The 26,227-nt window shown below is 43.1% G+C and overlaps 1 long non-coding RNA gene across 1 annotated transcript in view; it reads left to right on the top strand.

Annotated features, from left to right (window-relative positions):
• The first annotated feature begins 10,427 nt into the window (after positions 1-10,427).
• Positions 10,428-26,227, top strand: part of LOC141982581 (uncharacterized) — a 52,195-nt gene continuing 36,395 nt past the window's right edge. Inside the window, exons 1-2 of the long non-coding RNA XR_012638129.1 lie at positions 10,428-10,568; positions 21,997-22,064. This is a non-coding gene — a long non-coding RNA (uncharacterized LOC141982581). The remainder of the gene's footprint in view (positions 10,569-21,996; positions 22,065-26,227) is intronic.

Below are 26,227 nucleotides of genomic sequence, written 5' to 3' on the forward strand. Positions count from 1 at the left end.
GATTAATTTGCCCTGAAGACTTGGGATGCACTCGCAGCCAGTACAGCTACTGGAAAAGTCTGTTAACGTGTTTGGGAATGGAGCGGAAATCTTCCAGGGACATCTCCATGAAGCTCTCCTGGCTGTACTCCCAAAGCCTTTGCAAAAGGTTTCTGGGGAGGGCAGCCTTATTCTGTCCTCCATGGTAGGACACTTTACCACGCCAGGCCAGTAGCACGTAGTTTGGAATCACTGCATAACAAAGCAGGGCAGCATATGGTCCCGGTGTTTGCTGGCATTCAAGCAACATCCGTTCTTTATCTCTCTGTGTTATCCTCAGGAGAGTGATCATCCCAGAGAATTGGTTGGTGGGGGGTTTAGTTGGGTTTGTGCTGCATGTTAACCCGAAAACTGCAGTCCCTCCTTTTAAATGGCCAACCCAATGGGTGCTTGGTTTGGGAAAGGAGAGCGCTGCTGTTTGAAACCATTCCCACGTTATGAAGGTTGAAGAAGCCGAAAGACTGTGGCTTACCATGGCTGCCTGCAAGCCGAATTTTGTTGCCCGGCCCTGCATGTGTGATCTCTCATAACAAACTGGCAGGCCCTCAATATAAGAGGCAAAATGCGACCTTGTCCCGAAAGCACATATGCTATGTAATATTAACAGCTTGGTTCACCGTGAAAGAGTCTACCCATTGTTCTCTAAAATGTGTCTTTCTAAATACTACTCTCCCTTTTTTCCTCCCGCTACTGCAAATGTTTCAACACCCCCCCATCATCTCCGTCCCAGAGGCTAGCATAGATAACAAGGCAAAAACACCGCACTTGCGATGAAATGTTCTCTGAGCTCATGCAGTCCTCCCGCACTGAAAGAGCTCAGCAGAATGCATGGAGGCAGACAGTGGCAACGCAGAAAATGAACGCGCGGACAGGAGGGACGAGCAAGATGAGAGGTGGCGGCAGCGTGATGAGAGGAGGCAGGAGGCAATGCTGAGGCTATTGGAGGATCAAACTGATATGCTCCGGCATCTGGTGGAGCTGCACGAAAGGCAGCAGGAGCACAGACCCCCCACTGCAGCCCCTGTGTAACTGCCCACCCTCCTCCCCAAGTTCCATAGCCTCCTCACCCAGACACCCAACCACTCCACCCCAGAGGACTGGCCAAGCAACAGAAGGCTGGCATTCAATAAGTTTTAAAGTGCAGTGTGGCCTTGTCCTTCCCTCCTCCCGTCATCCACCACCCCACCCATTGCTTCCCTCCTTCCCCACCCCTCCCGGGCTCCTTGCCAGTTATCCCCCTATTTGTGTGATGAAGAATGCATGAATTTGAAACAACAATGACTTTATTGCCTCTGCAAGCAGTGATCGAAGGGGAGAGGGCGGTTGGCTTACAGGGAAGTAGAATGAACCAAGGGGGCGGGGTTTCATCAAGAAGAAACAAACAGAACTGTCACACCGTAACCTGGCCAGTCATGAAACTGGTTTTCAAAGCTGCTCTGATGCGCAGCATGCCCTGCTGTGCTCTTCTAACCGCCCTGGTGTCTGGCTGCGCATAATCAGTGGCCAGGCGATTTGCCTCAACCTCCCACCCCGCCATAAACATCTCCCCTTTACTCTCACAGATATTGTGGAGCACACAGCAAGCAGCAATAACAATGGGAATATTGGTTTCGCTGAAGTCTAACCGAGTCAGTAAACTGCGCCAGTGCGCTTTTAAACGTCCAAATGCACATTCTACCACCATTCTGCACTTGCTCAGCCTATAGTTAAACAGCTCCTTACTACTGTCCAGGTTGCCTGTGTATGGCTTCATGGGCCATGGCATTAAGGGGTAGGCTGGGTCCCCAAGGATAGCTATAGGCATTTCAACATCCCCAACGGTTATTTTCTGGTCTGGAAAGTAAGTCCCTTCCTGCAGCTGTTCAAACAGACCAGAGTTCCTGAAGATGCGAGTGTCATGTACCTTTCCCGGCCATCCCATGTTGATGTCAGTGAAATGTCCCTTGTGATCCACCAGTGCTTGCAGCACCATTGAAAAGTTTATGTTCTGGCTGCCAAGGTGGTCTGGTCCCAAGATAGGGATATGGGTTCCGTCTATCGCCCCACCACAGTTAGGGAATCCCACTGCAGTAAAGCCATCAACTATGACCGGCACATTTCCCAGAGTCACTACCCTTGATATCAGCAGCTTAGTGATTGTGTTGGCTACTTGCATCACAGCAGCCCCCACAGTAGATTTGCCCACTCCAAATTGATTCCCAATCGACCGGTAGCTGTCTGGCGTTGCAAGCTTCCAGAGGGCTATCGCCACTAGCTTCTCAACTGTGAGGGCTGCTCTCACCTTGGTATTCATGCGCTTCAGGGCAGAGGAAAGCAAGTCACAAAGTTCCATGAAAGTGCCCTTACGCATGCGAAAGTTTTGCAGCCACTGGGAATCGTCCCACACCTGCAACACTATGCGGTCCCACCAGTCTGTGCTTGTTTCCTGGGCCCAGAATCTGCTGTCCACGGCATGAGCCTGCCCCACTGCCACCAGAATGTCCAAATTGCTGGGGCCCGTGCTTTGAGAGAAGTCTGTGTCCATGTCCTGATCACTCTCGTCACCACGTTGCCGTCACCTCCTTGCCTGCTTTTGCAGTTCTGGTTCTGTACATACTGCAGGATAATGCGCGAGGTGTTTACAATGCTCATAACTGCCGCGGTGATCTGAGTGGGCTCCATGCTTGCTGTGGTATGGCGTCTGCAGGAGAGCAGAGTTGCAGCGGAAACGGTGGCTCACTACGGATGCCACGAGAATAAATATAGAGAACGACGAGAGGACCTGTGAGGTGGAGTCATGAGAGCAGGAGAGCAGAGTTGCAGTGGAAGTGGTGGAGGACTACTGTTAGCACTGCGCACGTTTCCTGAGGCAGAACACACACCAGACAACATGGAGAAATTCACTAGTGAGACAATAGCAGCAGAGCAGAATTGCAGTGGAAGTGGTGTATGATGATGGTTAGCAGTTCTACTGCACCGTCTCTTGCCAGCAGTACCCAGGACACAACAGTGTCAGTGAGCTGTACTGAGTGGGCTGCACGCTTGCCGTGGTATGGCGTCTGCGTGTAAAAAAGGCGTGAAATGATTGTCTGCCATTGCTTTCACGGAGGGAGGGGTGACTGACGACATGTACCCAAAACCACCCGCGACAATGTTTTTGCCCCATCAGGCATTGGGAGCTAAACCCAGAATTCCAATGGGCAGCGGAGACTGCAGGAACTGTGGGATAGCTACCCACAGTGCACTGCTCTGTAAGTCGATGCTAGCCACGGTAGTGAGGACACACTCCGCCGACTTAATGCGCTTATTGTGGACATACGCAATTGACTGTATAAAATCGGTTTCTAAAGATCGACTTCTATAATATCAACCTAATTTCGTAGTGTAGACATACTCTTAGTTAGGTGCCTGTAGGCCTAATCTTGTTTACACTTACACCTTTGAGGATCTGTGTGCTTTAAAGGAGTCCCATTGAAATTAGGGGACTTGTCACATGAATAATTGCTCATGGGCAGAACTGTTTGCAGGATCAGGGACTAAATAGAAATTTAGGTGCCTAACTTTAGGTAGCCAAGCTTGACAATTTTGGCATTTTTGCGTTAGACTGTGAATATTCTAGGTGAGATATTTAGGTAGTGATGAGGTGTGAAAACCATTTCTATTACTACTATATGTAATCAAATGTAAGAGGTTTTTTTTTTATTTGATCAATAATAAAAATAAAACCTAGAATTTTATTTTGCAATCTTTTTATAATGAAAAAGTCATAAACCAGTACAGAACAGGTTAATCAATTAGAAGGACAGGAGAGTTTTGGGCACCATTTTTACAAGATAGGGGGGTGGGGGTGGAAATAGAGAGATAAATAAAGAATACTGAACAAAAATAGACTGTACTACACTGAGGTATATTCTGATTTATAGTTTCAAATTGCAGTATGAGGAGCTTTAAGTGGAAAACCAACTGGTCAGGGCTGGTGGTAGGAAGTAGGCTAGTGCATGAAGATTGGTGCAGCCTATCAGGGCCCCTAATATCAGAGTTTGCTATAATAATAGTAAAGTAAATAATAAATAAGCAAGTTCCACTATATAAACACCTTCCATATAGTCACAAAATGGCTGACTTGCAGGGGAGATATAGTTGTTGTCAAATGAATATATCTGATGATACAGGTATAAGTTGGTAACTCTCTTTTACGTGTGTGGTCCACCTGCTGGTGGGAGTCAAAGCACTCTCTTCTTTCCTCCCCACCTCTGCCCCCAACTTCCCTCTGGCACGTTGCCCAGTTTTCTTATGAATGATCTCATTACAAGAGAAATAACCAGATGTCTCAGCAGGATTATTTTCATAATGCTACCACAGTCTGTGCTTACCCAGGATCATCATGCTTGCCTTTACATTATAGTATTTGTTTTTCTTTCTTTTGGACTTCAACTGAATGTGCTACCCTTCTGTATTAGATTTTTATTTAAAAAACAAAGGCTATTGCAAATCATTGAGAGGTTCACCTCCAATTTTCTGAGCCCTGCTTTGAGTCCACCTACCTTAACCTCTAGCTTTTTCAACAGCTCTCAGAAATGTTTACAACACCCTTAAGGGCTCCCAGGGTTGGAACCAGAATTTTGAAGGTAGGTATTTGTTGGCAGCCTAGCAAACCAGAGTTTGTCCACCTGATCCTCACACCTTGCTGGAGCCCATCTCTACAGAAGCTCTGCCCCCTCCCTTCAGGAGACTGAGGTCTAACTCCTGCCTCAGCTGTGCCTCTACTGTTCAGACCCAAATTCAGCAAAGCACTGAAGCACGTGCTTAACTCCCATTGAAATCAATAGGATTTCAACACGTGGTTAAGTGCTGTGCAGAATTGGTGCATCAGAGCTGTCTGTCAGACTCTATTCCTACTATGCAACTCTCATCTCTCTCTGATGTTAGCTCCCAGAAGAGATTTTGACCCTAATCTGATGGTGCAATGGCTGCACTACTCTGCCCAGGCTAGACACCAAACATTTCACTTTTAGAACTCCAGCATTGCCCCTGTGAACAAGTGAACACCAATAAAGGTATTTTTGGGGTCTTTACTGCTAGCATGATATGCAAACCCGCCCAAGTTAGGTGCAGCTAGAAAACCATTGCAAAGTTTGATAGTGCAGTACAGTCTGTGAGAGTAAGTAGCTAATACCTCATAGTCAGCATGCAATATCTGTGCCCCTTAGCACAAGGGATGTACCTGATCGAGAAAGTGAAGTAAGAGCATAAGTGACCACTGAGACCTCTCAAAGTCTCAGTAATCATTCTCAGCTTTTTATTGGAAGGGGGCTTGTAGAAGGGATGTGACCTCCTGATTTTTCCTGGATTGGCTTACCTCATCTTATTACAATACTATGAAAATTAAATTAAAAAATTCTCATGTGCACAGTCAAATCCCTTTGCTGCTGAAATTTGAAATAAATGATTCCCCAACCAGATGTTTAAAAACAATTATATCCATTCAGTGTTTAAAAGATATTACTCTTGAGGGAATTCATGCCCCTGCAGAATAATACATTCTTCTGGGGAGGCACTGCAATTACACCACCCACCCACCTTCTGTGGCACCAGAAGAGGGCAGCTGGCTCAGGGCTGCCGCAGCCGGCTCAGGGCTGCCGCAGCCAGCTGTGGAGAGGGAGGAGAGGCTGCTTTCCTCACAGCGCCCTGTCTGCAGGGTCAGGTGAGGAGGCACAGGATATGATGGGGACAGATTGTGCAGGGCACATGGGGCTGCTGGAAGGGTCACAGACTGGGGTACAGAAGGGCTAGTGGGGGGGACAGACTGCAGAGGGGCACAGGAACTAGTGGGGTAACAGCACTGAGCCAGAGGCTGAATGGGAATGAGGGGTGCGGGGGGGAGGGAGGTGGCTGAGTGGGGGAGCAGGCCACGTGGGGAGGGAGAGGGTGGATGGACACACAGGGACAGAGGCAGATGTGCCTGACTGACTGGGAGAGGCTAGGGGTCAGCCAGGGTCTGTATGGGGGAGGCTCCCAAACTCCCTAACACCCCCCCCCCAAAAAAAAAAACAACAAAACCCCTGTACTATATTTCGGCCACTCACACCCAACCACCCTCCAGGTTCACTCCCAGGTTTCTGCCCAGCAATTACTTCCCTCTCCTTCAACTCCTCCATTAGCCCTGATTCCCCCAAGCCTTTTCACTGTTTCTGAGGGGTGAGGAAAATAAGTTTCTGTACTGTAGTTTAAATGAATTATTACTCCAAGTTCTGTATTAATATGCCTAGTAAGGAATCTATATGTAAAAAAACATTTCCTGAATCTTTTTTGATGTCGGTATTGTTACAGACATACCTGCTGATAGGTATTTTGAAATAAATTAACAAAACAATTGAAACTGGCATAATTATATAGTGTTATTTTGACAAATAATATTTGCAGAATTTTAAAATATTGTACGCTGAATTTAATTTTTTGGCAGAATTCCCTTAGCAGTAAGATGTGTGGCTAAGTACCTCATCTTGCAGCCTAAAATATCTGAGGCAATATATATTTGTCACTTGAAAAAAGACTAACTATGCATTTCCTTCTCTCCATGTCTTTGCTTCCTCCACCCCAGTTGTAACGTTTGGGCCTTCAGCCAAGTTCCCAAAGTGTTGCCTGAACCTTTGGCCTGATACTCAAACATTGCAGCTCCAATATTGTTGCTATCACTGGACCAAGCCATTTCACCTCTTAGAGCTCTGAGGTGGCAGCAGTACTGAAGATAAATCACCATTTAAAAAAACCCCCAAGTTGTAGCTTATTAGAGAAGTAGGAGCCTATCTTTAAAAGGCTGAAGGCTGTATCAATATTGCTATGAAAGGGCATGCTAAGTGATACTAGGAGTGAAGCTCCTTTGCAGGGTACTCTCAAACCAGAAAACAGTTCAGACTTTAAGAATGGAATTAATTGTCCACAAAAGGGGCATAATGGGCTTGAAAGAAGACTGGGATGGGTACATGAAGATATAACAAAAAGATTAAAAAGGCTGGAGGAATGAGCACCGCACTGGGAATCTGGAAGTCCTAAATTCTAATTCCAGGCTTGACACTAACTAAATTGTTAAGCTTTTGGGAAATTTTTTCCACTTCTCTCAGTTAGGTTGCTCATCTATTTTTTGTAAAGTGTAGGTGAGGCAATAATATTACTAATTTACCTATCTCACAGGAACGTTGTAAGGATTAATTAGCTAATTTGTTACAATGCTTTCAACATGTAAGACACTAAGTGCCTCATTCTCAGGCTGATTTATACCATCTCGGAAGTGCTAAGGGCCCTTTAGCACTGCCAGAGGACTGTAAAGTGACATTAGAGTAAATAAGAATCTGGCCCTAAATATGCTAGGTATTATTATCTGAGATGAAATGAGCAAAACCACTCCTCTTGTTGGTATCAGCACAGCAGCTCACGTACCAGAAAGCACAGATCCAAAACTTTAAATTCCATACTGCTAATAGAAAATCTATTCTTAAATGAAATAAGAACATGGGTTGATCAGACAATACATGCATACTCTGTGCTGAGCCATTCTGCTATGCTTCAGCACATCCAAGGTGTACCTATATTGGCTGTTTAATGTACACCCTGTGGTGTGTTATTGCCTACCCAAGGCTGAATACTGCATGACCTTGTTGTTTCTGTTAATTATGTTTTCTCTTCTGGGAAAGTACGTTTACTCATTCTGTATTGTGCCAAACCACATAATCCGAAAAGGACTATTGTGGCTCCAGTTGGAAAGACCTCACTTGGCTTCAGCCACTACTGGGAAAGTGCTATAGTCTTTTATTATTTTAACTGGCCAAATGCCCTTTTTTCCCCACATTAGCAACCTCCCTATGGTGCTTGTAACCTTGATATTATTTTCACTTTTACGCTAAATTTCACCAGATGAAAGACACAAACCCTCCAATTTCAAAAGAAAAAAAGAGCATGTTTTGTTAACTCCATATTTCAGAAACAAAGCCTGTGAAAATTATAACCTATGTCTGCTGGCTGCAATTGTGTTCAGTAAAGCCATCTTGCCAGCTGTTCTCATTGGCAAAAGGAAACATAATATTTTGGTATCTTTAATTTGTCCATTCCAGAGGAGAGTTTTGCTTGTGTCATCATTTAAACCATACATGCTACATCAGTCTGGCAAACGCAGCACTTTATGCAGACTCAGTTTTGGACAGTAGCACTATGATGTTGCAATAAAGCAGTTTTAGAATATTAAATCCAACTTAAATTGTTTTCCTGAGTGTGGATTACTGCAAGTGTTCTGCATGGCTCTGCTGGAAAAATGTTTTGTATTCTAATGAAAATCCTAAAGTAGATGTGAAAACAAACATGCATGTCTTAGGGCCTGATCCTGCCTTCGTTGGGAGCTGAGGGTGCTCATTATCTGTAAGGACTGAGCCTTTAGTGACATGCCTTTTATTGTGATCTTGAATGATGTTCAGTGCCCACAGTTCCACCTGAGGTGACCAGCAAACAGCAACTCTTACTGTCAGGCCTTAGAGAGAAACAAGTATGGTGGTGTGGCTTGTGCATAGAACTCAGGGGCAGGAAACCTGGAGTCCCAGGAGCTGTCAAGCCATTATTTAATAAAATCACACAGCAAATAAGAAAAAGACCATTTAAGTGTATTTATTCTGACGACAGGATTTACAATATGCATATGCCCTTCTGTTGCCTGATTTGTTGAGCTGTTATTTATTCTGTGTTGATTATTTAGAATCCCCAATTGATAAAAGTAATTAGACCCCTGAGCTTCGACAGGGTCTAGCCACAGAATCACGCACAACAGAATTAAGATTTCTGTCTGTTTGGGAACCCCCAAGTGCACAGTGGTAACTCACACACTGAGGACAAAGCAGAGTTCTTAATAATCGTACTAACACTGTTAGTAAAAGCACAAATCTGCCAATCCAAAAGAGAATGTAGCTCTAGTGTAATATTAGTTTGACATCCCGTGTCATCTCAGGCACATACTCACACAATTCTTGTGGAGACCTAGAGGTGGGAAGACAGGTGGTAGTTCATGGGGTCCTAGCCTGTGTCTGCATGCCAAGAAAGTCCAATAGTCAAGGTCTACCAGTCACGTGGTGGTTGGGCCTGATGGCTCTCATGAATATTCACAGCCAAGCTTCCCTGACAGGGCTAGCTGAAGAGGTCTGCTCCCTTTTTCAGTCAGCCATCACTGAGCCGGGCTCTTCCTCTTATTTCCTCTCTTCAGGCTCTCCCAAAGAAGGCAGGGTAAGGCTGATTGCAGCCACAGCCTCACATTAACCCCTTCAGGCCCAGTGTGGGGTTGATACACCCCATCACACTTTTCAGGTCAGCTCTGCACTGAAGTCATAAGAAAAAGATTGAGTCTGCAGGTTTTTTTAGTTCCTTGCAGCTTTTAAAGATTGTGCCTTATCCTTTAAAAAATAAAATAGGAAATTTGACTGAAACAATGTTTTATCCCAAGCTTCTGCTTGCCCATAGGTACCGTATGGACTCCATCAAGTCGAGAACTGGAGAAGAGGAAATTATCCTTATTAAACAAGTGTAGTTTTTTCATCCTCCTCATTGTTTCACCACCGTAAGTATTTGCGGGAATCCCAGCCACTCTTAGGCTTGAGTGTTGGTGACCGTTTTGAGATAATGAATTAATGGTTGTTACTATTTGTATATGTTTCAGTATGTTTTTATACCATGACCACAACATCCTCTGCAGTGCTGATGTAGAGTCAGATATTACAGTCCATTAAAGTAGCACAGAACCACTGTATTTGCTTCTGTGTCACCCCTCACAGTCCCAGGATTGGCAGGATGCAAATCCACTTTTCCATACATCTGTTGTGAGCTGTGCCAAGTTTTTGAATTTAGCAAATTGGTTTTCACTGCAGCATTTTTTAACCCTCTCAGTCATATGAAAACCTTTTCTCCTTCTTCAGGTTCTGAGTCCTCCTGGCGACAATCCCTTAGCTGACGTTAGCTTCCTTGATGAAGTGCTGGAATCTTGCGGGGCTCCGCTGAATATTTCGGTGCTGGGAATGTAGGTAAGTCCATAGAATAAAGCTTCAGAACACTAGAAGCCCACTTTTAAAAGTGGCAAATACATTTGGCAGTTTTGATACAGGTCAGTATCCTGAGTTCTGCTCTGCACCATCTGACAGCTCTCCCCACCCCGCCTTATGTGTCTATTACAATGGCACCCAGCCACTCCATCTAGGATTGAGGACCCCAGTGTAGTAGGCCCTGTAAGAGAGAGTCCTTGTCTCTAAAGAGCTTGGTGGATAGTAAGCTATGTAAATTCCACCCAACCAAGTGCTGTGTTTGAAGGAAAGGGTGTGTTTATCCCACTTAAATTAATCAGATGTAATGTGCTTTTGTCGCTTTAAAGGAGCAATGAACCTTATTATTTCTCTGAGCTGTCCAGGAGAAGGCAGCACACATGGTTTCGGGGAAATTCGGAACTGCGAGTATGTTCGGGTCACCTGGCTGACTGTAAGCAAGACTAGTGGAATCCAGAATAGGGCTGCAGAGAGGCTGCTGGGGTAAGAGCTGCTGAAGCACACAGGGAGTGACTTGCATGCTTGTAAGCAGGTTCTGAGTGTCCCATGCTGAGAGCTAGAGCAGCAAAGCATTGTAAGGGTTACAGGGTAGGTGGTGATAACCCCTCCCTGGTCTGGATTGCACCGCATACCCCGTGACACATGACTATCCAGGAGACATATGGTACCCAGTGCTCGGCGCTCCGGATCCATACGGGAATCTCAACCAGCTCTCTCTCCTCCTAGCTGACACTAGCTGGCTCCATTAGAGCACACAGAGGAAGAAATTGAACTGGATTTACCAGTGCCGACAGTTCCGATGGGCATGTCATCCTCGTCACCCAATGAGGCAATCACCCCATCCCTGCCTGATGACCACAGGCAATACCAAGAGCTCTTGCAGAGGGTGTTGACTGAACTCTAGAGCCCACGCAAGGACATCCATGATACGCAGAGAGGCTCCTGCACATCTTGTGGCCTTCTTGTCCCAGCCAGGTGGCCCTCCCAGTAAATAAGGTCATCATTGCACCAGCCAGGACAGTAGGACACACATTTGCTAACTGTGCCCCCCGTCCTCAAAGAGGGCTGAGGTGTGATGATACTTTGTACCAGATAAAAAGTCAGAGTCTGTTTACTCCCGCTGCATCCCACTCCTTAGTAGGGTAAGCAGCCACAGAGAGATCCAGGCTACAGCACCCCCAAGGAAACCCCTGCAGACAAAGGCACTAAATGCCTAGACTTCCTAGGGAGGAAGGTATTTGCATCCACCAGCCTTCAGTTTAGTATTGCTAACTAACAGGACTGTTAGCAAAATATGATTTTACAAACTATTCCAAAGTCCTAGAGCTCAAAGACAAACTCCCTTAGGAGGACAGGGCCCAATGGCAAACTGGTAGCCATGACCTCTCTTCAAGCTGCAATGGATGTGGCTGATAACATGTCTAGAGGTATATAGCTAAGGCCAGTAGCAGATTAGGCATGGGGGGAGTGGGCAGGCTGAGTGGGGCAAGCCCCCCACGCCCTGACCCATTTCCCCAACAGGAATGCCGGGGAAGGGGGGGACTGGTGGCAGAAGGGGTGGAGAGGGGCCCCACTTGCTCTGGCCCGGGCCCCACAAAACCCTAATCTGCCCCCGGCTATGGCAATAGTTATGAGGTGTGAATCTTGGCTTCACTCTCCCATGTTTCCCAGGGAGGTATAGAGTACCATAGAGGCCTTGCCCTTTGACAAGTCTAATCGCTTCAGTGAGAAGACTGATGAGTAGCTACACGCACTAAAAGACTCCAAGACAATTCTCTGCTGTTTGGGCATTCATACCCCAGTTCCAAAGAGAATACATCACAAATACTGTATAAATCAAGACCTCTTCCTCAGCCATTCTACCACCTGCGCCCTTATGAACCAGTGCACAAACACCATAGGGTACCAAGAACTAGGTTTGCAGCTCTCTCAGCTGGAGCTGCTAAACCCCACTCACCAACCAGCTGTTGCCAGGATGCCTGAGAACCCTCATGCATGGCATCTCTTTCTGTCTCCCAAACCTTTTGTGGCCGCTTTGCCTTTTTCACCCACAACTAGAGGACATTAACAACAGACAGGTGAATACTAGATATCGTCTATTCTGGTTACATCAAGTGCCTCTCACAGCCCCTCTTCAAAGACCACTCTCATGGAGAAATCTTCCCTCAGGAGATGGACTCTATCCTTTGGTAAGAGGCTATAGAGAAAGTGCCACCCCAACTTCAAGGAAAAGGGGTCTGTTCCCCATAGTTCCTAGGAAAAAGAGGATTGAGACCCATTCTTGACTTTTGTCAGCTAAATATCTTTATGCACAAATCAAAATTCCACATGGTTACTGTCGCATTCCAAGTGCAATCCAATCCTGTGAGGCATTGTGTCACCACCTGCCTTGCAACCTTGGGTGCCTCATACTGCTTTGCAGTTGTAGCCCCCAAGCTGGGCTGCTTGCAAACAGCATGCAGGTCACAGCCTGAGTGTCTGTGTATAGCTACAGGCCTGGTCCAGCAGCCTGCCTGCACCACACCAGCCCCGGTTACTACCTTCAGGGTAACCCCAACACCCTCCCAAATTTTCCCCCAAATGTGTGTCCTGCACTGTCCAGCCTTCTCCTGGGCTGTTCAGATATTATAGGTCCATTCCACATTTAACGGGTCAATATGCAACACTTTTAACTGGAATTACCCCAAAAGTTCAGTTTAAACACAACAATGGATTAGTTTAGATTAAAAAAAATAAAACAAGTTCATTTAACTACAGAGGGATAGATTCTAAGTGAGTACAAGTATAAGATATTAAAGTCAGATATGGTTACAAGAGAAAAAGATAAAATAGTTTCTAGTTGCTAAAGCTTAAACTAAACTTGGTTCAAGGTAAAATCCTTACATGTTCCCAGCAATGTTGCTGACCAAATTCACATGTTAGGATCCCTTCCAAAGTCAAAAGGCTGGTTCCTTTGTTGTCTTAGGTGAAAGAGAGAGAAAGAAAGATAACCTGGGGTGTTTTTGCCTGTCACTTTTATAATCCAGTCACCCTTCGAAATGCATCTTCCTGAAGGGTAGCCCTAGATCAGTGGTTCCCAAACTTGTTCTGCCGCTTGTGCAGGAAAAGCCCCTGGTGGGCCGGGCCGGTTTGTTTACCTGCTGCATCCGCAGGTTCGGCCGATCACGGCTCCCAGTGGCCGCGGTTCACTACTCCAGGCCAATGGGAGCTGCTGGAAGCAGCGCGGGCCGAGGGACATACTGGACCCTGTTTACACCTCAACTTACATCTAACACATTTCTTTGTTTAGGATAGACCTGTTTAACAACTTATGTCTAGTCAGGGCTATGTGGGTTTGAATATGTGCGATCATCGTCATCATACACAGGAAAATTCATAACTTTATATATATAATGTTGCTACATACATGCCACCATGATGTTATTAACCAGTGAGGAGTTAGTTTTCAAATGATATCTTACAAGGCATATTTTGTACAAAGATTACTACAATAGTGTGTAGGGTTCATATACAGGGGTGCATCTGGTTACAGTTGTATTGGCTTCAGTTATTCTACTCCCTGGAGAGGTGTATATGATTTGTGGTTCTCGACTTGAAAGATGCTTACTTTCATGTTAACATTAACCCGTCCTACAGAAGGTTCTTCAAATTTCTGTTAAGACAAGACCACCACCACTTCAGAGTACTTCCATTCGGCCTGGTAACAGCACCCAGGGTCTTCATAAAGATTAGGTCACGTGGGTGACCGTCTCCTGGCAGTACTTGTTAATGTTTGTTTTAAATCTGCCACGCATGACAATTCATGGGGTGACCCCTGGTTCTTGTGTTATGTTAAGGGGTAAATAACGCTTCCTTAGTCGCTTCGCTTTAAGCTGGTAAGCCCCCGCCTTTTTTATCTTTGCCTTTCTCTGTACTTTTCCCCCCGCCATGTGTTCAAAGCACCATGTGTCCTTCCTAGCCCCCATCACATCAGCCAGAAGAGTGCGTAACCTGGGCGCACTCACAGCTGACCTGCCTTACTCCACATTTCATAAGAAGGTTCCCCTTCATCTCCATGGTAATTTCTGAGTTTCACATGAACCTATTCTCTTACCCGTGTTCTTTCCAAAACATCTTGCTTCCCATGAGAAGAGGAGACTTCATTCTCTCAACATCAGATGGGCTTTAGCATTAGGTCTGCAAAGAATGAAATCAATTAGGAGAATATGCCGCCCTAGACTATTTACTGCTATAGCAGAATGATCATGAGGTCAAGCATTACCTGCTCACTGACTGAGTGGATCTCCACTGTATCATGCTTTATTAGTTGGTGTGTATTCCTTCCCTGGAGGGGTGAGCGCCCATTCCACTCGAGCATAGGCAACCTCAACAGCATCTCTCTGCTTTCAAAAATATCTGGACATTTGTAAGATTTGGAGTTCCAGCCATACTTTCATGAAATACTGCACCTTAGTCCAGGCCTTGTCTGCAGACGCAGCTGTTGAGACAGCAGCATTACAGACATCTATACCAACTGCATTCTTCCACCCCACTTCTGTTTGAATACACACAGGAACCTGCACTTGGAGAAGAAATGGAAGTTGCTTACCAATAACTGGAGGTTCTTTGAGATGTGTGGTCCATATCTGTAGTGCACTATCTACCCTTCTTCTCCTCTGCTGTGGGATAAAAGGAGTAACTGGAGAGGCATTGGTCTACACCAGGGATCGGCAACCTTTGGCACACGGCCCGCCAGGGTCGGGCTGGGTCGGTTTGTTTACCTGCCGCATCCTCAGATTCGGCCGATCGCGGCTTTCACTAGCCGTGGGTCTCTGCTCCAGGCCAATGGGGGCTGCGGGAAGCGGCGGCCAGCACATCCCTTGGCCTGCACCGCTTCCCGCAGCCCCCATTGGCCTGGAACGGCAACCCACGGCCAGTGAAAGCCACGATTGGCTGAACCTGAGGACGCGGAAGGTAAACAAACCAGCCCGGCCCGCCAGGGGCTTACCCTGGTGGGTCATGTGCCAAAGGTTGCCGATCGCTGGTCTACACTGCCACTTTATACTTATGGTACACAGCATGAGGGGAGAAACTGCATTGGTGCAGACCAATACATACTACTTGCTAGAAAACTCTGGTCTCAGGCACATGCACCACATATGTATCCATGTGTGGAATACAAAGGGACCCTCCCTTACAGGTAGATAACCTCCACTGAACAAAAAATACAACTGGGAATACATTTTTCATTGCAGTGCCTGAGGAATCATGTAAGACTCCTGCGAATAATGAAATCTGGGTACATGCCCCCTCCAGAGCTATGAAAATTCAGCTGCTCTGTTTTACCCAGTAGAGGAATGAAATGCTTAGATGCTCACTTTCACATCTGTGAATAATTAAACTTGCCATATTCTCCAACTTTTAAGGAAAAACTTTTGAAAATATCTGATTTACCCACAATATATATTTGATAACTTATTAATAGAAGAAGAAGAAAATATTTTGCATTCACATATTCATTTTTAAATAAAGTTTAGAATAAGAGGCATTTAGAATTATTTAGCTAAAATAATGGATTCAGATTCATTAATTGATATTCTTTGTTTGGCTGCTGGAATACATAACTGCTAAGAAAGCTACAGGAATTCTCCCTGGTAATGAATAAATAAAGGCAAGGCAGTAACTTAACTGGAATGGTATGGCAGCAGTGCCTTGTACTGGTATGCATGAAGCCTGGGATTGAGAATTATCTTCAGGCTCTCATTATTCATGGTTACTGAACTTGGTCTCCAGTTGCATAGTTTCTTATGCTGGCGACTACAGCTGAGCAGGAAATGGTTATCCCATTATGCAAAAGTCTGGATATTTTTCCTGTCCCAAATCAGTATGAAAAAATTGAAATCTCAAAAAATTTAATGAACCAAAGATCTGGGGGGAGGACGGGAGTCAGTTTGGATCAAAGTTTCATTTTAATAATGTCAAAATGTTTTTCAATTTAAACTGCGGCTGTCAAGCAATTAAAAAATTAATCGCGATTAATCGTGCGATTTAAAAAAACTAATCGCAATTAATTGTGCTGTTAAATAAAATACAATTTTTAAAAATATTTTTGGATGTTTTCTACATTTTCAAATAGATTGATTTAAATTACAACACAGAGTACAAAGTGTACAGTGCTCACTTTATATTTATTTTTGATTAAAAGTGCACAGCCATATTAGCACTGTAAAAAAACAAAATAAATAGTATTTTTCAGTTCACCTAATACAAATACTGTAGCGCAATCTGTATATTATGAAATCTGAACTTACAAATACAGAATTATGTACAAAAGACTGCATTCAAAAATAAAACAATGTAAAATTTTAGAGTCTGCAAGTCCACTCAGTCCTACTTCTTGTTCAGCCAATCACTCAAACAAGTTTGTTTACATTTGCAGGAGATAATGCTGCCCACTTCTTGCTTACAATGTCACCTGAAAGTGAGAACACGTGTTCTCATGGCACTGTTGTAGCCAGCGTCACAAGATATTTACATGCCAGATGCACTAAAGATTCACATGTCCCTTCATGCTTCAACCACCATTTCAGGGGACATGCATCCGTGCTGATGATGGGTTCTGCTCGATAACAATCCAAAGCAGTGCAGACCGATGCATGTTCGTTTTCATTATCTGAACAACATGTGCTGGGTCATCATCCGAGACTGCTATAACATGAAATATATGGCAGAATGTGGGTAAAACAGAGCAGGGGACATACAATTCTCTGCCAAGGAGTTCAGTCACAAATTTAATGAACGCATTATTTTTTTAACGAGCGTCATCAGCATGAAAGCATGTCCTCTGGAATGGTGGCCGAAGCATGAAGGGGCATACGAATGTTTAGCTTATCTGGCACGTAAATACCTTACAATGCTGGCTACAAAAGTGCCATGCAAATACCTGTTTTCACTTTCTGGTGATATTGTAAATAAGAAGAGGGCAGCATTATCTCCTGTAAATGTAAACAATCGTGTTAGTCGTAGAGATTGGCTGAATGAGAAGTAGGACTGAGTGGACTTGTAGGCTCTGAAGTTTTACACTGTTTTGTTTCTGAGTGCAGTTATGCAACAAAAAAATATACATTTGTAAGTTGCACTTTCACGATAAAGAGATTGCACTATAGTACTAGTATGAGGTGAATTGAAAAATAGGATTTCTTTTGTTTATGATTTTTACAGTGCAAATATTTGTAATAAAAATGTACACTTTGATTTCAATTACAACACAGAATACAATGTATATGAAAATATAGAAAAACACCCAAAATATTTAATAAATTTCAATTGGTATTCTATTATTTAAAAGTGTGATTAATTTTTGTGAGTTAACTGAGATTGACAGCCCTAATTTAAAACTGTTGCATTTTGTTTAAAAGTTGAACTATAATTTAGCTTACATTTCAAAATCAAAATGTCAAAAGTCCCAATGACAATTTTGAAGTTTATTTCAACATTTTTCAAGTTTTTCAATATCAACTGATATTGCCTGTAAAATTTGAGCGAATTCCCCGTTATATCAATAGACTTTTGTTTACAGCACTAAATAACATTGTTTTTGATTATAATAAAATATTGCTAGCTCTAATAAAGAAGGTGTGTCATTTACGCCACTTAATTACCTTTCAGTGCAAAAGGAAAGCAGCTTAGAACACAAAGTTGTTTAAAGATGAAATTTCACTACAGAAATTTTCTGTGATTTATTATTGTTATATTCTGTCTGTTTTTAATTATCTTTAAAAAAAAGAGTTGTGCTTGTGGTTGCATTACATCAAAACACAAACATGGTTGGAGACTCATTAACTTGGCGAATTTAAGTGGATTTTCACAAGACAGTGGAAGGCACATCTATGATGATATAGTGACACCCGCCCCTTCCCCCTCTCCCCCCTTATTGTGGAGGCTTCATAATAAATGATGTTAAGAATATTTTAACATGGGAAAAACATTTTCCCCTCACTTTGTTCTGAAGAACTATTGTAGTTGAAGCTTTCAAAAATAAATTCAGCCTGAGGCAGACAATGGGTATGGAAAACTTCAGCCCAGACAGTTAAAATTGGCAAAGTTGTAAGTAATTGGAAGCAGGGTCTTATAATGCACTGGCTCTCAACCTTTCCAGACTACTGTGCCCCTTTCAAGAGTCTGATTTGTCTTTACATTCCTCCAGGTTTCACCTCACTTAAAAACTATTTGCTTACTAAATCAAAATACAAAAGGGTCATAGCACACTATTACTGAAAAATTGCTTACATCCCCTGGTTGAGGACCACTGTTATAATGGAAAGCATTGGGCAATCATAACTGTGGGCATCACTACCAGCGTTGCCGATAATTCTTCAGTGTAAAATTACTAGCCAACCCATTTCCTATCTTCCTGCATCAAACCTTGTATCATCATATTTTCTTGGACAACAATGCAAGATTCACTAGTAACAGCAAATAGAGACAATTACTAGTATAAATAGGCTGAAAAAAGAAATTTAAAAATTAATGGGGAAAAATCATAATTTCAGATTAATTGTATTTGCTTGGATGTTATTGAACATCTGTTGTCTATCTCCAAACTCTGTAGACACCAACATAACATTCATCCTCTCCTTCCTTCTGATTACATTGTTCTTATTTGCCCATGATGAGGACTATTCACTGAGGTGACTCATAATTAAGGCTGCGAGTGTGTCACAGATTCTGTGACTTTCCGGGACCTCCGGGACTTCTGCAGCGACTGGTACGACTGACCCCAGGGCTGCCCAAGCAGCTCAGGAGGCCCCCGGGCCAGCTGCACTGGCCACTTCTGGGGCAGTCTTGGGCTACCAGGCCCCCCCAGAGCACCAGCAGCAGTCCCGGGCCTCGCACACCCGCCCCCGAGCACCAGCAGTGGTCCCAGGCCGACCCTTGCCCTAGAGCCTCCCCATCCCTCAGAGATTTAGTCAGGGGTATATAGTACAAGTCTTGGACAGGTCATGGGATTTTGTGAATTTTTGTTTACTGCCCGTGACCTGTCCATGACTTTTACTGAAAATACCTGTCACTAAAATGTAACCTTACTCATAACAGAAACAAAAATCTGAACCTTTGTGTGACTTGGTGCCTGGAAGCACTAATCAGCTATGTAGTTTTACGCATCAGTTTAAGTAGAAAGGAAAAGACAAATCAAAGTAAGTATCTCTTAGATCTGGCTTAAATTGCTAGATTTGAACAAAATCAATTTAATAAATTTAAATGCATATGCAATCAGTTCTAATTACCCCATGTTTTCATAATACCATTTACTGTATCTTCTCTTTACATTTCATAAAAATTGGACAATTTTTGATTTGAATGGTAAGTGCTTTTGAAAAAGGTTTACAGTGTCCATGTGTTATATACTGTAACACTATTTGCATGTTGAATAAGACAGACCTCTTCCTATGGTGTATGCTTTGTAGATATAAAGATGCTATATTTTCAATTCTACTTTTGACCATTTAAGGTCATTTCACTATGCAAATAAATACTTGTATAAACAGAGCACAACAGTCATATTTTCAAAAATAGGCCTCTTAGCTGTGCTTGCAAAATATGCAAGCACTTACATGCGCATGTAATTATTTGTTAATATCCCTGTAAACATAGGACCTGATTTTATTCCCATTTAAGTCAAGGTGCAGGAGCAAATGCCTAATTTTGAAATTTGGTCCAAAACATTTGAGGTGCTAATGCATTTGTTTCAGCAATATAATGACATAACTAATGGTAATAATTTCACCCACAATCTTCATGCGGTTAGTCTATAAATACTCTTTATGGCTATAGTAATTAGAGATTGCCAAAATCTGTTTTCAGTGAAATACAAGTCAGATAGATTTTTATAAATTTGGTGGCTTGTTTCGTAAATCAAACCACATTGCCTGAGTGCACCACACATATTACTTATATATATATATATATTTCTTTAGTATTCAGGCTCTATATACCTGATCAGTGAATAAACAGGGTAGCTGGACATGTGCTGCACCCTCTCCCAGGATGGCAGAATTCACCAATTCAGCATGGTTTCTGTGGGAGAAATTCTGCTTAGTCATTTAGATGACTCCAATTAACTTTCAGTTTGGTGCTTCTGGCTTTAAACCACAATTTAGCTCAAAATCTTAGAATGACATTAATATATAATTAGATGTTTCTCCTAAAATATCTGCACAGTAAATTATCTTCAATGAAGACAGCAAGGCCTTCTACCTTCCACCGCCTTCAGCACAGAACTCTATGGATTAGCAGACAAAAGACAGATAGGGTATTATGGTGTCATAATACCAATGCCATAGTTAAGGTTGGAGTTCTGTTTTGTACTTAAAGCAGTATGACTTATGAGGACTAGTGGAGTGCGTTGCCATAGAGAAAGCAATCCTAGTGCACTCCCCTCTGCAACATCCATTCTCAGCATGGACTTTCTGGTGCTTGCCCACCACCTTTGTTCAGTGGACCTATTTCCACTGTGTTGGGGCATTCTCTCAGCCTCCTGTGGCTGAGTATATTTCTCGTTCTGTGATTATCTCCATTGAGCCAGTCAGTATACAGCAGTGTGCTCAAGCAATCACATAAAGTTACCTGATTTCTTTTAGAGTGCCAAAGAGAAGGAAGAGGCTTTGATATTACTGTCCTGAGGAATTATGAGGCCACAAATGCCAAGCACTGCAAGCATTATACAACAAATACGATTGTTTGTGTGCGTTGAAGCTGAGTCACTGTGTGTCACAGCAGAGAGTCTGATATTGAGGGCGAAGTGTATTAAACATGCTAAAACAGTAGGAGAGGGACTAGAAAAACACCACTATCTATATGTGAAAAAAAATCATGGCTGTCTAGTAACTTGGTAAAATTTCTGCACATTCTCCTACTTATTATGGTTTAGTTTACATTTGAATTCACTGTTTCCATGCAACATTCTTGTATCCAAATAATTACAGTTGCTTTACTCAGAAGCAATCAAAAACTAATCGGTGAAATGAATAAAAGCCCATTTCTATGTTATTCTGGCAAGTATCAGAGCCTATTACAGAAGGACTGGGAATAAAATCCATTTTAATGCACCTTTTTTATAAGACAACTATAGATATTAATTAGATATATCTCTCGTAGTAATTAGAGAGATAATTTTACTGGTACATTTTAACATTAAGAATACATTTATATTCACCTTGGATGAACACTCCATTAAGTATGGTTTTTTGTTTCCTTTTAAACATTATCTTGGCATTTTTTATTCCTGGCTTTAGCTGTTTGATAAAAGTGGAAAGGTAAGAATTTTACAGGTAGAGCATATCACAGCAGGTTAATTGGTTTAACATCAAATTGCTTTCAAGTGATTTGGAAAAAACTCTAATTTTGAAACAGCTCTGGAGGTTGAGTATGAAAATTTAGCACAAGTTTTATATATGCAGAAAAATTGCTTTTGCATGAATTCACTCTTAAAATGTTAATATATTCATAAGAAAATTGTGTTCCTTAATCTCTGAAGAAACACTTATCACTAAGAACCTGCTTAATTCTTTTCCTGTGCTTGATTTATTAGCTTATGAAATTATGCTAATAGATTGCATGTTAATGGTTTTTGGGCTCAAATGACCTGATTTTAATAATGAAGTAATTTATGCAATAAATGTAATCAGCATATATGAATCTCACTTAAAAGACCATATTGGTGATTACCCATGCTAAAAACCAAATGACTGTCAGCATGATGCTATGTATATGTTACTGCAGAGAACTGGGACATGTTCAGGTCAGTGCACATATTAGCTGCTGGTTGAGTCCCAGTTTTGCCAGCCACACTGGGACTGCAACTACAGTTTATTTAACAATCTTTATTGGCCATTGTAAGTGGTGACTGACTTCAAGTAATCTATTTGCACAGAAAAAACAATGCTAGGAGGAGGAAAACAGAGGGTCTGAAGTATGCATGGAGCCAGCAAGAACTGCTCGGTAAGTAGCAGATCTCTTGGGGGTAAAGGAATTTAACTGAGCTATGGGGGATTCTTAGTAAGGAAAACAAAATTACCCATTTATTTGTTACTGGTACAAGAGGCTCTCTCTCTGAAACATTTGGTAAGCATGTGTGGAATTGTTCCTTCGGAAAAACCCTTTCCCCAAGCATCTTTGTTTGCAGAGATATGCGAAAGCATCACATGCTTGAACTGTGCATTATTTTCCTCTTCCCCACTTCTTGTGCACTTCACTAGGACAGAGAAAGTTAAAACTGTGCACTGAGCAGGAAACACTGGTTTCTTTGCAGTAATAGAAACTAATGTTCAACAGACTAACACCACACAGACTTTCACACAGGTATTAGAAAAAAAGATACCATTAGCTGCCAAAGATGATCTCATTATTTAAACACTGACAGAAACTGATGGGAGGTCACTTTGGATCTGATCCAGAGAGCACTGGAGTGAATGGGAAAACTCCCATTGACTTCACAAAGGTTTGGATCAGCCCTGCCTCCAATTCAAATGTTTAAAATAAATAAAACAGTTTTAATTTAATTCAAGTTGCAGTGGGGGAGGTTTAGGTTGGATATTAGGAAAAACTTTTTCACTAGGAGGGTGGTGAAACACTGGAATGCGTTACCTAGGGAGGTGGTAGAATCTCCTTCCTTAGAAGTTTTTAAGGTCAGGCTTGACAAAGCCCTGGCTGGGATGATTTAATTGGGGATTGGTCCTGCTTGGAGCAGGGGGTTGGACTAGATGACCTCCTGAGGTCCCTTTCAACCCTGATATTCTATGATTCTATGAATTAATATAATATCATGTGGTAAATCACGCAGTGTCTCAAGCACTGTATGAAATATTGGCAAACAGCCATCTCCAGAGTCCTCTTCACTTCAAAAATTTGAAAAGGGGTGTGTAACATTTTCTATAATCTGGCTGCTAACCGTTATTTTAGACTTAAGAGTCACTCCCCCCCCCCCCACTAAATAAACTTGTTCTTTGATCTGGTCTTCACGTGCCTCTAAATTTCATGGGTGAAAACAATCAGAGGTCCCAGATCTTTTGCCTCAGTTGGAAGTTGAACCCACATGCACCAAAGGCTCAGGGATGGACCATGCATAAAACCTCTTTAACACGAAATGTTTAAGCCCTGCCTCTCCTTCAATATAACAAAAGAGTTCCTTATTACAAATTCATTGCATCTGACCTTTGAAGTGCCTTATCTTCAGGGAAAAAGATATGCCAGACATCCGTAAGCATCGTGACGGCAAAATTGTTTCTGGCCCCTAGGCAGGTGCACAAGTAAGGAGAAAGGACAAGGAGCCTCCCTTCACTTCCCTTAAGCATGGGCTGGGCACAGTGGCAGCTCAAGGCCTAGATACCACTGCTGGTTCTAGCTTCTCCAAAGGGGCTGAGCCAGGGCAGTTCTGGTAGGCTGACAAATTTGCAGTCACAGGGGACCCCAGATGTGTGTGTGAGTGGGGAGGGGAGTGTTGGGAGGGACAGAGTTTGATCCGTGTTTATCTCCTTAGTCATATTAGGAATAAGGGTGAGCCCACTGAGCTGTCCCTCACACTCTGTCCCATGGACCCAAAGTCCTAGGCCTGGCCAAGCATTTGGAACTTTCCAGAAGTGAAAGCCCCCAGGTGAGATAGGAAGGGGTGTCCCTGACTTTTCTCCTACCTAGCTCCTGTTTCCTGCGCCCTGGTCCTTGCGCCTTCCTTCATTTCCAGGGGCTGCTCCTCTGGGGCCACTCTTCCTGGGGGCTGTTTCTGCGTCTATCGGGGCAGGCCCACAGCTAGACAAGTGTGGGAAGATGTAAGGAGACAATGTTTTATTTAATAGGGGGCAGGGCTTTTCCCCTGGAGAAAGCTGAAACACCAGGTGTGAATTTTCCTGCATTTTAGAAGATTTTAGGATATTGCAGAACAAAAATATTTATGCTTGAAAGGTAAGTACCTGCCTGATGTTTATTTGGAATTCTAACTAGGATAACTCACAAGTAACAAATTAGATTATAAGTGCCAAAAACCAAAGCCACACATCCCAAATGGTGGTGTACTTTTCCCCATTAGACATACACAAAAACATTCAGAGAGCCAGCATCAGCATTTAAAGCATAAACAGACAGAAAAACCAGGAAAGTTATCTCCTCCCGATTTGTGGGAATCTTGTGCTCTGTTGCCTAGCTGTCCTTTTGCTCCTACAAAGTCATGTCACCTTGGGCTGTGCTTTGAATGTCAAAAAATTAGATTTTTGTTTTAACAAAGTGTTCATATTTTTAAAAAATAACATGCTGTTAGTGTGCCATAAATATTAAAATATGCAGTGAGCTAGTATCAGGATTACACAGAACCATAAAACAGCTAGGCAGAAGGCCAGTTTTGAGGGCTTTTGTTTATTTACTTATTTGTACTTTAAATGGCTCAAAACCATCAAGTTGTGCATTAAGCTATCTAAGTACCCATATGTTCTTATTACTGTCACCTTCATTTGGCTTCCTGCTATATTATGACTGTTTCTTTCACTCACTTCTTGTATCTTTTCTTAAATTAGATTGTAAATTCTTGTGGGCAGTGACTGTGTCCTCCAGTGCGTTTGTACAGCACCTAGCAAGTGGGGCCCAGATTCTGACTATGGTGCTTCGTGACTACTAAAATGCAAATAATTTCCCTATGCTCCTATGCCGAACACTTGTTCTATCAAAAAGCACTACATGACCAGAAACAGAGAAATAAACAATATACATTGCTATATAAAATTGCTACCAGGATCTCACCTCTAACATTCAGGAACCCTGAAAGAATCAAAACAGGCCTACAGTTTCAAACGTTAGTAGGCATCTAAATAAAAGTGGCCTGATTTTCAGAGATAGTGAGCTACACCAGCTCCCAATGAGGTCAGAATCTTGACCTTTAATATTTTACTGGATTTGTCACTGCATCCTCTGTATTTGTGTCTCTTCTCACTGTGGGAACAGTACCAGACCTAAACATTTAGCTAAATTTAATGATGAATTCTGAAATTAGGGGTCAGGCAAAAAATCATGTTGCAATCTTAGCAAATGGAGAGGTGGAATCATATTTACCAGTGGATTTTAGAAGAAATGAAAAAGGACATTGTTCACAGTACCACCTTAAATCATAAGAACATAAGACTGGCCACACTGGGTCAGACCAAAGATCGATCCAGCCCAGTATCCTGTCTATAAACAGTGGCCAATGCCAGGTGCCCCAGAGGGAGTGAACCTAACAGGTAATGATCAAGTGATCTCTCTCCTGTCTCATCATTGTTTATTTCCACTTCCCTTCCTGCTCCTTAACACGTTGATCATGTTTTAGTTGGGACCCTCCTTCCAGATGATGTTGGGGTATCCTTTCGCACTGAGGTTACCTCTCCAGGGGAGGGAACTCCAGTCATGAGGAAAAGGCAGCTATTAGTAATGGGAGATTCAATCATTAGAAACATAGATAGCTGGGTTTGTAATGACCGGGAGAACCGTATAGTGACTTGCCTGCCTGGTGCGAAGGTTGCGGATCTCTTGAGGCATCTAGATAGACTTATGTGTAGTGCTGGGGAGGAGCCGGTGGTTGTGGTACATGTAGGTACCAATGACGTAGGGAAGGGTAGGAGAGACGTCCTGGAGGCCAAATTTAGGCTGCTAGGAAAGAGACTGAAATCCAGGACCTCTATGGTGGCATTCTCAGAAATGCTTCCAGTTCTACACGCAGGGCCAGGTAGGCAGGCAGAGCTTCAGAGTCTCAATGCATGGATGAGACAATGGTGTAGAGAGGAGGGGTTTAGTGAAAAAGTTTTTCCTAATATCCAACCTAAACCTCCCCCACTGCAACTTGAGACCATTACTCCTTGTCCTGTCCTCTTCTAACACTGAGAATAGTCTAGAACCATCCTCTTTGGAACCACCTCTCAGGTAGTTGAAAGCAGCTATCAAATCCCCACTCATTCTTCTCTTCTGCAGACTAAACAATCCCAATTCCCTCAGCCTCTCCTCATAAGTCATGTGATCCAGACCCCTAATCATTTTTGTTGCCCTTCGCTGGACTCTCTCCAATTTATCCACATCCTTCTTGTAGCGTGGGGCCCAAAACTGGACACAGTACTCCAGATGAGGCCTCACCAATGTCGAATAGAGGGGAA

This window comes from Natator depressus, chromosome 2 (genome assembly GCF_965152275.1).
Source record: "Natator depressus isolate rNatDep1 chromosome 2, rNatDep2.hap1, whole genome shotgun sequence".
Lineage (NCBI taxonomy): Eukaryota > Metazoa > Chordata > Testudines > Cheloniidae > Natator > Natator depressus.